The 14,640-nt window shown below is 47.4% G+C and overlaps 1 protein-coding gene across 1 annotated transcript in view; it reads left to right on the forward strand.

Moving 5' to 3' along the window:
- Positions 1-3,423: 3,423 nt before the first annotated feature.
- The window catches only part of LOC149455653 (cytochrome P450 2K1-like), a 63,911-nt gene continuing 52,694 nt past the window's right edge, over positions 3,424-14,640 (forward strand). The window contains exon 1 of the mRNA XM_089686046.1: positions 3,424-3,533. The gene's annotated coding sequence lies outside the window, so the exon portion shown is untranslated. The remainder of the gene's footprint in view (positions 3,534-14,640) is intronic.

The following is a 14,640-nucleotide window of genomic DNA, read 5'->3' on the forward strand; positions in this document are numbered from 1 at the left end:
TCTCCTCTTCACCCAGTTACCTGAGGGAATCCCTGGTGAAGGGGATCCAATGCCTGCCTCTTCCAGATGAAACAGAGCAAGTCAGATTTCCCACCCAAATGCTCCTTTCCCCTTAACTAGTCCAAGGGGTGTAGGATTACTCACTCAGTTTTCCTGTGAGCTGGTGGGTTGGTAGCTGCCTTCTGGCCTCCTGCTGGGCTGCTCCACAGGTGGTCCTTGCTTTGGGGGCCGGTGAGGTCTGAATGATCCTCCTTTCAAGCATCCTGCCTGTAGGTAGGCCCCCTTCCAGGCTCTTCCTCACACTCCATTTTCCAACCAAACTCTCCTGCCTCTGAACAGGCTCAACCAATCTTAAGGGCTGTCTTGATCCCATGCAAAGCCACCTGCTTAGGGATTGGTCAGAATCCCTTAAGAGTACAGAACTCCTCCTCCTCACCCCCATCCACTGAGTTCTAGATACATTGCCAAATCTCTAGATCACTTCCCAAATGCCTCTCTGCCGCCTGCACACAACGCTAGTGTGAACGTAGCCTTAGTGTCCGTGTCAGTGTGTTTTTAGATAAAAAAAAAGACAAAAATAAAATGCGCACTATTGTTTCTGGGCTGTACTACGGGTACAAACAACAAATAACATACATATTTATGGTATCACTGCGATTGTCAAGAGCTGGAGATTTTTATTTGGGGTTGTTATTTGGTGTTAGATTATGGTAGTAACAAGAAAAAAAACAGCTAAATAAAAAAAAAAATCTTTTTTTTTTTTACTATTTTGGGCCAGTTTTCCTTTAATAATAAAAAAACAAATCAGGAGATATCTATTACCATTTACCACCAAATGAAAGCCTAATTTGTCCTGAAAAAAACAAGGCATAATTCACCTGGATGTACAAAGTAGTTGTGGTGATATGGACAGTTTTACTAACACATGTAAACATTGCAAAATTGTGCTTAGGCATTTAGATTTGTTTTACCCTTAGGCGTGAAAGGATTAAGGTGAAGGAGCCCCTTAAGAAGCAAATGCTGAATAAATTTTCAATGAGTCTAAAGACGTTTGTCTAGAATCTACTCATCATGTGGCAACTCCCCCAAATCTCCAAATGCATTAGTCTCAAAACAATTGGTTCTGAAAAACTTCACATGCAATGATTAAAATATCATGGTATATACATACCTCAATAAAACTCCATTCTGCAAACTCTACCACCACATGGATTTGGATGACTTAATAAAGCCGCATCCCTTCACAGCATGTATTTCGAAGAAACAAGTGCTTAATGCTCCAAAATGTATCACAAATTGTCATCCAAGTTCACCCAGTAATTTGTAAACATATATACAATTTCATTTGCTGATATATCCTTATGTACTGTATAATGAAATACAAACTTCCTTGGGTTAAACTAACTCTAATATGTGCACCCTTGAGTGTTCTTTGAAAACAGTTTTATATAGGAATGTCACATTTTACCTAATGTCCACTTTAAACTTTATACTGTTCATACAAGTGGCTCTGATAAAATACAACTGTGGGTGTTCGACCTTCTTCATTAGTTTAACAGTCTCACCTCTGTCTGGTATGTGCCAAATCACATATTGTCTTACAATTACAGATGCAAATATTATAAGCAAAACCATTAATACCCCCCAACATTGACAAGGTGCTCATCAATAAATGCTGGCTCTGTAACTTGAATAGGCGATTCAGCTCATTCAGTACTCCTTGTTCCAATAAGGTGCAGAAGTCACACCTTCCAGGTATCTGCAAAGTGATATCTTCTTTCCAATGGGTATGCATAAAATGCCGGTGTAAAAAAAACGTAAATGTATTTTATTGGGATTTTATGAGATAGACCAACACAAAGTGGCACATAATTGTGAAGTGGAAAGAAAATGATGAATGGTTTTCACATCTTTTGCAAATAAATATCTTAAAAGTGTGGCGTGTATTTGTATTCAGTCCACTTCATTCTGCTACCCCTAACTAAAATCTAATGGAACCAATTGCCTTCAGAAGTCACCTAGGTGTCCGTTTGTGAACCAGAGGTAATAGATCGCTGCTCAGTTCTCCGGCATTCTCGGAGAACAAAGTTCTCCTGTGAATGCAGTTTATGAAGCAGTTCTCCGAACGAAGGGAGAACGGCTTCCAAACGCTGGATAACGGTCTACAAACTCTGAAAAACGGCTCATTTTACTATAATCTCTCCAGATTATAGTAAAAGACCAGTTTACTAAACAGAGGTAAATTATCTCTGCTTAGTCTTCGGTCCCTCTGATTCTCCAGCTCTGGGCTGGAGAATCTGGACGGAGAACACAGATCTCCAGAGAAGGGCTGACAGGATCTCCTAAGTGTTATAAACTGTGAATGACCAGAGAATAGCTGAGATCTGTTGAATCGCAGCTATTCTCTGTGTCATAAAAGGACACCATAATTAGTAAAAAGAGTCCACCTGTGTGTAATTTAATCTCAGTATAAATACAGCTGTTCTGTGAAGCCCTCAGAGGTTTGTTAGAGAACATTAGTGAACAAACAGCATCATGAAGGCCAAGGAACGTACCAGACAGGTTAGGGAAGTTTAAAGCAGGTTTAGGTTATAAAAAAAATCCCAAGCTTGGAACATCTCACAGAGCTCTGTTCAATCCATCATCCGAAAATGGAAAGAGTCTGGCACAACAGCAAGCCTACCAAGACATGGATGTCCACCTAAACTGACAGGCCGGGCAAGGAGAGAATTAATTAAAGAAGCAGCCAAGAGGCCCATTGTGACTCTGGAGGACAACTATTAGTCATGAACTCCACAAATCTGGCCTTTATGGAAGAGCAGCAAGAAGAAAGCCATAAGAAGTCCCATTTGCAATTTGGGAGAAGCCATGTGAGGGGGACAGCAAACATGAGGAAGAAGCTGCTCTGGTCAGATGACACCAAAATTGAACTTTTTGGCACAAAGCAAAACGCAAAACTTTTTTTTTTTGTCTATAGCACAACAAATAAAAACCGCAGAGGTGATCAAATACCGCTGAAAGAAAGCTCTATTTATGGGAAAAAATTACATAAATATAATATATGTACAGTGTTGCATGACCACTCAATTCCAAAATATGGCCTGGTCAGGAAGGGGGGTAAATCCTCTGGAGAGCAAGTCGTTATTCTTACCCTTGTCATTCCAGTTGGTAGGCGTGTTCAATGGAATTGTTCTGTAGATGGATAGATAAAATATTTCTGTGTTTAGTCTGTATTGCTGTTAAGCCAACTATTAGAACTTTACACGCTTGTCACAATACAGTTCCTCGTACTGTCATTATGTGACAAAAGGGAGAGTACATGTTTTCACATATGTTTGAATGACGGTCAGGTCAAACAAGTCTTCTCCTGTCACTGTAAAATGAGTATTCTGCATACAAGTATATGTGGGGGTGGCTTCCCTGGAATGAAGGCTACAATCATACTGCAAATCTTTCAAGCGTCTTCATAGTTCATTGTCAAGTGCTGAAGATTGTTTGTAAACTAGGACTGGACTGTTTTCCTATTCTAAAAGGTAAGACTTCAAACAAAAACATGTTATACAGTATGCATGGTGTTAGAACCATCTTTTGAGCTTTAAATGTGTGCATTCTGGGTAGGAGTATTTTAAAGTTGTATCTGCATTATCATAGGAGTATATTTAAATATAGAAGGGGTAGTTTAGCATGTACAGTTCATAGTTTTTCCTGCCTTTGTCAGCCATTTACTTTGTTTTCCATTATTTACTCTATAACTTAAAGTGAGAGTCAAATAGGGATTTTAGGCTTAAAGTGGAATGATGGGCAAAATTAAAAATTACATATTTGACACAGTCTATCGCTAGCATTAACACATAACTTTTTCCTGAGCCTGAGTTTGGAAAAAAGTTTAACCACTTGCCCTCCAGAGGATTTACCCCCCTTCCTGACCAGGCAATTTTTTGCGATACGGTTACTTTAACCAGCAAATGCGCAGTCATGCAATGCTGCACCCAAATTAAATTTACGTCCTTTTTTCCACAAATAGAGCTTTCTTTTGGTGGTATTTGATCGCCTGTGCATTTTTTATTTTTTGCGCTATAAACAATATTTTTGACTTTTTGCTATTAAACATGTCCAGTAAAAAAATTTAAACAATCTAATTTTATCCTAAATTTAGGCCAAAATGTATTCTGCTACATGTCTTTGCTAAAAAAATCCCAATACATGTAAATTAATTGGCTTGCATGAAAGTTATAGTGTTTACAAATGGTGGTATACAGTATATACTGAAATTTGTTTTTTCAACTAGTAAAGGCAGCAATCAGCGACTTATAACAGGACTGCGGCGGACATTCTGACACTGGGGGTGAACTGACTTGGTGTCACTGACATACCCAGTGGCACCAATACAGTGATCAGTGCTAATAAAAAATACTGACACTGTACTAATGGCACTGGGCAGGAAGGGGTTAACATCTGAGGCACTGAAAGGGTTAACTGTGTGCTGTTTTACTATGTGGGCTGTGTGTGCGCTTCACTGTAAGCACACTGCTTTGTATGGCTCTGCTATGCATAGCCATACAAAGCAGTGTGCAGTAGCTGACAGGGGAGAGATCTGTGTTGTTTATACATAGGTCTCTCCCCTGTCAGTGACACTCAGCGATTGCCGGTGATTGACAGTCGCGAATGGTGGCGCAGGTAGGACCCCCTACCAAGAACTGCAAAATCACGTGTATATATATATATATATATATATATATATATATTATGTGGGGTTAGCTCAGGTGGGGGATCTCCTTCCCTGGGACAAAGGTAGACCGCACAACAGGCTTTCGTCAAAATCTGACTGGTTGTCAGTTTTATTTAAAAGGTTTGCAGAAAATATCAAAATAAACAAAACATCAAAATAAACCCTTGCCATGCAGGCACTAACTAAACAGAAGACGTTTCCTCTCTCAGAGGTGAAGGGCTTCTCCCTGTCACCAAAACAAAACAAAAGCAAACCTTTTCTTGTAGGTATAGTACACACACAGCTCTCTCAGAATACCTCTCTGAGTCCCAGGCCACAAGCGACTCCTTGCTCCAGCCCTGCCCTTTTTATTTCACCTGTTGGTGGACATCAGTGGAGCCCAAACTCTGCCATTGTGGCCCCGAAAACCCGGCGTGGACTCCACCTTACCCCTCACAGTATGACCTCATGCGAGGTGACACATATCGTCCATCCATCACTTTGCCGTTCATACTGTCACAATATATATATATATATATATGTGTGTGAATTGCGCACCTGTCAGGGCTCCCGGGTGTGACCAGAGGTATGTGACTGACGCAGGGAAACGCAGACTTCAGATATGTTATAAACAATATAATTTATTAACACTAACAATACAAACATAAACGCAGTGCAATACTAAAACATAACACAGTGCAAACAAACCAAACCAACCACCCACAGATAACAGTACATACAATGCAAGCGTCGTCAGGCAGGCCGGGTCAATATCAATCGGGCAGGTAGGTACAGGGGGAGCAAGCGGAGAATGGTCGGGGTCACAGGCCAGGTTCAGCAGGTAGCAGGCAGCGTGGTACAGAGGGTCAGGCAGAGGGATGGTCAGGGTCACAAGCCAGGGATCAGAACAGGAGAAGTCAGCAGAGGTCAGAATCAAGCAGGGTCAGCAACAGGAACAGGAACGCAGGTTTACAAGATACAGGGCCCAGGAAAAACACAACACCAAGGCAGAGTCTGCAGGTCTGAATGTCCCTTAAATACACCAGTATAATTAGTTCCAGGTGTTTGACTGGCTGCAAGGTTGAGTCTCTGATTGCTGGGAGCACCCGCTGGCCAGCCCTGGTACTGCAGCTCATAAGGCAGGTGAGTCCTACTATTGCTGGCCAGTCCATTCCTGACAGTACCCCCCCTCAAGGAGCGGCCTCAGGACGCTCCAAACAGTCCTAGCTGGGCAAAATGTTCCACCGCCCGGGTCTGGTAACTGGCGGGATATCAAAGACTGGCACACCGGGCAGGACTCCGGGCAGCGGCAAACCGGGCAGGACTCCGGGCAGCGGCACACCGGGCAGAGGCACATCGGGCTGGACTCCGGGCAGAGGCACATCGGGCTGGACTCCGGGCAGAGGCACTCCGGGCAGCGGCACACCGGGCAGAGGCACTCCGGGCAGAGGCACATCGGGCTGGACTCCGGGCAGAGGCACATCGGGCTGGACTCCGGGCAGAGGCACATCGGGCTGGACTCCGGGCAGAGGCACATCGGGCTGGACTCCGGGCAGAGGCACATCGGGCTGGACTCCGGGCAGAGGCACATCGGGCTGGACTCCGGGCAGAGGCACATCGGATTACCAGGCGAAGCAGCAGGCACCGGGCCACCGGGCAAAGCAGCAGGCACCGGGCGGAGCAGCATGCACCGGGCCACCGGGCGGAGCAGCAGGTACCGGGCCACCGGGCGGAGCAGCAGGCACCGGGCCACCGGGTGGGGCGACAGGCACCGGGCCCCCCGGCGGGGCGACAGGCACCGGGCCCCCCGGCGGGGCGACAGGCATCAGACCCCCAGGAGGGGCGACAGGCATCGGGCCCCCAGGCGGGACGACAGGCATCGGGCCCCCAGGCGGGGCGACAGGCATCGGGCCCCCAGGCGGGGCGGCCGGCGCCGGACCCCCAGGCGGAGCGTCAGATCTCGGGCCCCCAGGCGGAGCGGCGGGCGCCGGACCCCCAGGCGGAGCAACAGGTCTCAGGCCCCCAGGCGGAGCGACAGGTCTCAGGCCCCCAGGCGGAGCGACAGGTCTCAGGCTCCCAGACGGAGCGACAGGTCTCAGGCCCCCAGGCGGAGCGACAGGTCTCAGGCCCCCAGGCGGAGCGACAGGTCTCAGGCCCCCAGGCGGAGCGGCGGGCGCCGGACCCCCAGGCGGAGCGGCGGGCGCCGGACCCCCAGGCGGAGCGGCGGGTCTCGGGCCCCCAGGCGGAGCGGCGGGCACCGAGTCACCAGGCACGACAGTGGGCACCGAGTCAACTGGCAAGATCGCGGACACCGAGCCAACTAGCGGAACAGCGGGCTTCGAGACGTCTGGCAAGACTGCGGGCACCGAGTCGTCTGGCAAGACTGCGGGCACCGAGTCAATTGGCAGAACAGCGGGCATCGAGTCAACTGGCAGAACAGCGGGCTTCGAGTCGTCTGGGAAGACTGCGGGCACCGAGTCGTCTGGCAAGACTGCGGGCACCGAGTCGTCTGGCAAGACTGCGGGCACCGAGTCGTCTGGCAAGACTGCGGGCACCGAGTCAACTGGCGGAAAAGCGGGCACCGAGTCAACTGGCGGAACAGCGGGCACCGAGTCGTCTGGCAAGACTGCGGGCACCGAGTCGTCTGGCAAGACTGTGGGCACCGAGTCGTCTGGCAAGACTGCGGGCACCGAGTTGTCTGGCAAGACTGCGGGCACCGAATCACCAGGCACGACAGTGGGCTCTGACTCAATTGGCACGACAGCGGACACCGGGTCATCAGGTACCGGATTGTCTGGCTCGACAGCGGGCATCGGGTCACCAGGTATGACAGCGGGCACTGGGTCACCAGGCATCAGGTCAATTGGCTTGCCAGCGGGCACCGCGTCATCTGGCAAGGCAGTGGGCACCGGGTCACCAGGCATTGGATCGTCTGGCTCGACAGCGGGCATCGGGTCACCAGGTATGACAGCGGGCACTGGGTCACCAGGCATCAGGTCATTTGGCTCGCCAGCAGGCACTGCGTCATCTGGCAAGGCAGTGGGCACCGAGTCACCAGGTACGACAGCGGGCTCTGAGTCAATTGGCACGACAGCGGGCACCGGATCAGGTACCGGATCATCTGGATCAACAGCGGGCATCGAGTCAACTGGCCTAATAGGATTGTCAGGCTGGATCAGTTCATCATGCTGGGTAACGGCATCAGGCTGAATGCAGGCATCAGGCTGAGTAGAGGCATCAGGCTGAGTAGAGGCATCAGGCTGAGTAGAGGCTTCAGGCTGAGTAGAGGCTTCAGGCTGAGTAGAGGCTTCAGGCTGAGTAGAGGTTTCAGGCTGAGTAGAGGCTTCAGGCTGAGTAGAGGCTTCAGGCTGAATAGAGGCATCAGGCTGAAGAGAGGCATCAGGCTGAAGAGAGGATTCTCTTCAGCCTGCGTACAGGCATCAGGCTGAGTAGAGGATTCAGGCTGAGTAGAGGCTTCAGGCTGAACCACAGAAGGCAGGTTCTCAGACGGCAGGTTCACCGGTTTGGATACTAGCAGGATGGTATTGATTGGAAAGAATTTTCGCTTTTTTCTGGTTTTAACTACTGGAGCACTGCAAGTAAACGCAGGTCTGCAAACGAATGGAGCAGCTGGAGACAGAGAAGAGCTGGAAGATGGAACAGAGGAGGGAGCAGTTGCTACAGAGGGCTTTTTTACAGGGTTAAAGGCAGGATAGGTGCAGCGAGTGGGAACAGGGTACTGACATGCAGTAGATAGCAGGGCAGGAGGAGCTGTTGGGAATGCAGGAATAGAGCTTTGAGGAAATAGATTAGAAGCAGGACTGGGTTTTTGTAAGCTGACTGAGGCTGGGTGCAACAAATCTGTCCATGTCTGCAGTATGGGTTGAACAAAGCTGAGCTTACACAAAGCCTGTCTGACTAAAGACTGCACTGCGTTTATACAATCTCTTAGTATCTGTGGTGAACATGCAGCATAATGCTCCAAGAAGCAATCCACATCATCCCCTAATAACCATACCAGGGACTCTACCTGGTCTGCGCTAAATGGGGGCAAAAATTCATCCCTGCATTCGGGGGAACCAGATGAAACCAACTCCGCACAAATCTGAATCAATGGCTGCACCTCAGAGAATTCTGTGCTTTGATCTACTAGAACATGAGCGAGCCGTATACATTCTAGCAGTTCATCCCAGGTATACTCCTTCAGAGTCTGATAAGCATACTCTCTGTCATCAAACACTAGCAGATATAAATACACAACCTCATCAAGATCCATCCTTCCCATCAACAAACCAAGATGGCTTCCCTGTGCAGCCACTTCTGGTCAGGATTGGCCTTGGTGTAATGTCAGGGCTCCCGGGTGTGACCAGAGGTATGTGACTGACGCAGGGAAACGCAGACTTCAGATATGTTATAAACAATATAATTTATTAACACTAACAATACAAACATAAACGCAGTGCAATACTAAAACATAACACAGTGCAAACAAACCAAACCAACCACCCACAGATAACAGTACATACAATGCAAGCGTCGTCAGGCAGGCCGGGTCAATATCAATCGGGCAGGTAGGTACAGGGGGAGCAAGCGGAGAATGGTCGGGGTCACAGGCCAGGTTCAGCAGGTAGCAGGCAGCGTGGTACAGAGGGTCAGGCAGAGGGATGGTCAGGGTCACAAGCCAGGGATCAGAACAGGAGAAGTCAGCAGAGGTCAGAATCAAGCAGGGTCAGCAACAGGAACACAGGTTTACAAGATACAGGGCCCAGGAAAAACACAACACCAAGGCAGAGTCTGCAGGTCTGAATGTCCCTTAAATACACCAGTATAATTAGTTCCAGGTGTTTGACTGGCTGCAAGGTTGAGTCTCTGATTGCTGGGAGCACCCGCTGGCCAGCCCTGGTACTGCAGCTCATAAGGCAGGTGAGTCCTACTATTGCTGGCCAGTCCATTCCTGACAGCACCCATGCCGCCCTGTATCAGTTTACAGTGGGGATCGAAAGTTTGGGCACCCCAGCTAAAAATTTGTATTAATGTGCATAAAGAAGCCAAGGAAAGATGGAAAAATCTCCAAAAGGCATCAAATTACAGATTAGACATTCTTATAATATGTCAACAAAAGTTAGATTTTATTTCCATCATTTACACTTTCAAAATAACAGAAAACAAAAAAATGGTGTCTGCAAAAGTTTGGGCACCATGCAGAGTTAATATCTTGTACTGCCCCCTTTGGCAAGTATCACAGCTTGTAAACGCTTTTTGTAGCCAGCCAAGAGTCTTTCAATTCTTGTTTGAGGTATCTTTGCCCATTCTTCCTTACAAAAGTCTTCCAGTTCTTTGAGATTTCTGGGCTGTCTGTCATGCACTGCTCTTTTAAGGTCTATCCATCGATTTTCAATTATGTTGAGGTCAGGAGATTGTGAAGGCCATGGCAAAACCTTCAGTTTACGCATCTTGATGTAATCCCCCGTGGATTTCAAGGTGTGTTTAGGATCATTATCCATTTGTAGAAGCCATCCTCTCTTTAACTTCAGCTTTTTCACAGATGGCATCAAGTTACCATCCAAAATTTGCTGAAATTTTATTGAAATCATTTTTCCTTCTACTCGTGAGATGTTCCCTGTGCCACTGGCTGCAACACAACCCCAAAGCATGATTGATCCAACCCCATGCTTAACAGTTGGACAGAGGTTCTTTTCATTAAATTCTGTGCCTCTTCGTCTCCAAACGTACCTTTGCTCATTCTGGCCAAAAAGTTCAATTTTAACCTCATCGGTCCACAGAACTTGTTTCCAAAATGCATCAGGCTTGTCTATATGTTCATTTGCAAAGTTCAAACGATGATTTTTGTGGTGAGGACGTAGAAGAGGTTTTCTTCTGATGACTCTTCCATGAAGACCATATTTGTACAAGTATCTCTTTATAGTGGAATAGTGTACCACAACTCCAGTGTCTGCCAGATCTTTCTGGAGGGATCGTGCAGTCAAACGTGGGTTTTGAATTGTTTTTCTCACAATCCTGCGAGCTGTTCTGTCTGATATTTTTCTTGGTCTTCCAGATCTTGCTTTAACTTCCACTGTTCTTGATGACTGGCATTTCTTAATTACATTCCGAACAGAGGATATTGACATCTGAAAGTGCTTTGCTATCTTCTTATAGCCTTCTCCAGCTTTGTGAGCGTCAACTATTTTCAGTTTTCTAGACAACTGCTTAGAAGAACCCATGGTGCTGATTGTTGGGGCAAGGTCAGATGAGTCTGGGCATTTAAAACCTTTGAGATTGACATAACCTGGTCTTCCCAGATGATGATTGAGAACAATCCATGACACTGGCAGATCTCAGCTTGGCAAAGGGGGCAGTGCATGCTATAAATTCTGCAGGGTGCCCAAACTTTTGCAGATGCCATTTTTTTGTTTTCTGTTATTTTGAAAGTGTAAATGATGGAAATAAAATCTAACTTTTGTTGACATATTATAAGAATGTCTAATCTGTAATTTGATGCCTTTTGGAGATTTTTCCATCTTTCCTTGGCTTCTTTATGCACATTAATACAAATTTTTAGCTGGGGTGCCCAAACTTTCGATCCCCACTGTATCTGTTATAGGGTGCAACGGAAGTAGTTAAACCATATGAATAAAAGCTGACTAGTGTAAGCATTGTAAGTGTGGTGTTATGTTGTTTGACCCAACTTTTTCTATACTGCTTGGTGTGTGTGTGTGTTTATACCCCCAGAAGAACCTCTTGTATTTTTGCCCAAGTTTTCTCCTTCACCCTGCAGCCAGGCACACGGACTTTTTCACAGCCAGGTACACACACTCTTTCGCTCGTTGTGTTCAATGACCAGTCTAGGGGTCGTTTGTTGTTGTAGTTTTATTGCAGAACTGAGGATAGGGACCTAGCAGATCTCTTAGTTGAGCACTTTTGGAGTTCTGGCTGAAAGAATATAGCAGACTTCTCTTTACATTGTAGCAACAAGTAGTTTAGGAGTGAGCAATGTACCTTTAGCAGTAATAGTAGTTGCAGGACTGAGCCCTTAGGTACAGGTCTGTTACAGCAGACTGTGGCAGTCCAAAAGTCATAGAACTGATCAAAGTCCTTTGCAGTAGCAATGGTTGGACAAGCTCTTCAGAACCCCAGTCAGTACTTCCATTTCTCAGACCCACGCCAACTATCAAGCTCAAGAGGGATAGCAAAGCACACAGAGTCCCCAAGATCTCTCAGTGTCTGTACTCACAAGTCAAAGGACAGAATGGCAACCTTCTTGCAATCTTCCAAGCAACTCTCTCTCCAGTGATACCAGAGAGATCTTTGGCAGGAAGCTCCTCTCAGATTACTGTAGAACCAGGGTCACTCGCTCTAGGTCCAGGCCCTCATGTCGCCCACCTGAGGACCGCATGGCAGCAAGTGCCAGGCGAGACAAGCCTGCCTCCAGTCTGGCTTGGTTCAATTCTCTCCAGAGAAAGACATAGACACTGAACCCATGTGCTCACAGAACATAAATACCCCACCCTCCCCTGCAATTGGCCAGGGCCATATCAATATTCATGCTGCTCATTTGCGTAGTTCCCTTTTTGGGTCTGGAAGGCTCTCATAGTTTCCTGAAGGCAGAGGGTGTTCTCCAAAAATAAGACACTGTTATATATATATATATTGTGACAGTAGGCAGGTGAAATCACCTGGTTGCGTCCTGGATGGACGATATATTTGTCCGAGATTCAGGGTTTATGGGGATTTGTACCACTAGAGGGAAGTGCTGAGTCCTTCAGCACTGAGATAATGAGCCCAGCTGAAGGTAGTGGGCTCATTAACACTTGTATAAAGCTTCCCAGAGTGCTTAGGGAGTTGCTCCACCCTGGAACCAGATCTGTGCCTGAACTGTCTGGGGAGCTGACCTGTTATCTGTGTGCAGAGAGACCAAAGCCTGTGTGGCTAACCTCCCAGTACTAGCAACTAGGTATAGCAGCAGGCTGTACCTAGTGGGTAGCTAGGGAAAAGCTGTTGTTGCAGTAAGTAGCCAAGTTGGCCAGGATTTATTTTGATGTCTCTTTTTGTTTATCAATTTTTCTGTAAATATTGTAAATAAATTGCACCTGTTTGTTTTCACCTCCACTATTGTTGTGCTGTGCCTATCTTTTTTTTGTGTTGTGCACCAATCCAGGGGGTCACACACACCCGCTGCCGAGCTAACCCTGTTACATATGGTGGAGGATGCGGGCAGTTGTGGTAACTAAAGGCCAGCATGGAGGAGATAATCAGACAGTTGGCTCTGGCAAATGCCAATCAACAACAGGCAAATGCCAATCAATAGCAGGCAAATGCAAGTTTCCAGCAGAGCATTGCAGCCCAGCAGAAGGCCTTGGAACAAGCAGAGGTCCGCCATAGGGAATTGCTGGTGTAACAGGACCGGAAACACCAGAAACAAATTGAGGCTGTTTTGAAGCAGCTCCAGCAGAGGCAGCAGACTGAGGCTGGTGATGATTCTGGTAAAACACCATCATTTTCTGTGGGCCGTTTATTGCCAAAAATGACGGGAGAGGATGATCCGGAGGTGTTTCTAACCACCTTTGAAAGGACTGCTGAAAGGGAAAAGTGGCCTAAAGAACAGTGGGCTGGATTGATGGCCCCATTATTAACTGGAGAGTCGCAAAAAGCTTACTATGACCTGGAGCCAGACCAAGCCAAAAACTATGATGTGCTAAAAGTGGAAATTTTGGCCCGGTTGGGTGTTACCCTCGCTGTCCGTGCTCAGCGGGTACATAATTGGACTTTTCGGCTTGGGAAACCTCCCAGGTCACAGATGTATGATCTCATTCACCTGAGCAGGAAGTGGCTGCAGCCAGAGACTTTGACCGCCCCAAAAATTGTGGAACGTGTCGTCATGGATCGGTTCCTAAGGTCTCTGCCTAATACTATTCAAAAGTGGGTCAGCCATGGAGACCCAGAAACTGCAGACAAGCTGGTGGATCTAGTGGAGAGATACTTGGCTACTGAGAACCTGACCTCCTCTTCCAGAGACTCACGGACTTTCCACCCTAAGACCAGACCATCCCCAGTGGCGGGTAAGATGACTACAAGGGGTGAGGGTGGAGAGAGTGAGAGGGTGGGAGTATTACCCAATGTCTGGCAAGAGCGGCCAGGAAGGCCAAGGCCGCAAGAAGCGGTGAAAAAAATTATTTGTTACCGCTGCCGGCAAGAGGGACATATTGCAGCTAATTGCCCAGTGGTGGATGAGCCTATGCAGTGTGACTTTCTGAGCAATAGACGTCAGTCGCTGTTTGCGACAGTGGTATGCACGGCCAGCCCGGGCACTGAGAAACATTTGTGCAAAATGACTGTTAATGGAAATAATATTGTGGGGTTGCTGGATTCAGGTAGCTTGGTAACCTTGATAAGAGAGGAGATGGTCACTACAAAGGTCTCTGGGCATAAAAAGGTGGCAGTGATTTGTGTGCATGGGGACACTAGGGAGTATCCCGTGGCTACTGTGTTTTTTGAGACCCCCAAAGGTAACCTGTCTCATCAGGTAGGATTGGTACCTCATTTACCACATGATGCCATTGTGGGGAGGGATTTTCCAAAATTCTGGGAACTCTGGGATTGTTCTGACCCCCCCACTGTCTCCCTTGCAGACCAGGAAGGTGAATCCCAGAAAGCGTCTGAGTGTGGTGAGGTCTCTCCCAAGTTCCCCTTGTCGGTACTAGCTGGGGAGACCCAAGGAACTGGGGAGGAGCCCACCTCCTCAGATGAAAATCTGCCGGGTTTGGATTTCTCGGACTTAGAGGTGCATAGGGAAAATTTTGCCACCGAACAGCTGAAAGACCCCACGCTGATAAAAGCCCGGGAAAATGTAGTAAAAGTAGATGGCCAACTAGTGAGTCCTGAGAAAACTGCTGCTTATCCATACTTCCTTGTGGAAAGGGACCTACTCTATC

This window comes from Staurois parvus, unplaced genomic scaffold, assembly GCF_062004578.1.
Source record: "Staurois parvus isolate SC_StPar_1 unplaced genomic scaffold, SC_StPar_1.0 ptg000390l, whole genome shotgun sequence".
Taxonomy (NCBI): domain Eukaryota; kingdom Metazoa; phylum Chordata; class Amphibia; order Anura; family Ranidae; genus Staurois; species Staurois parvus.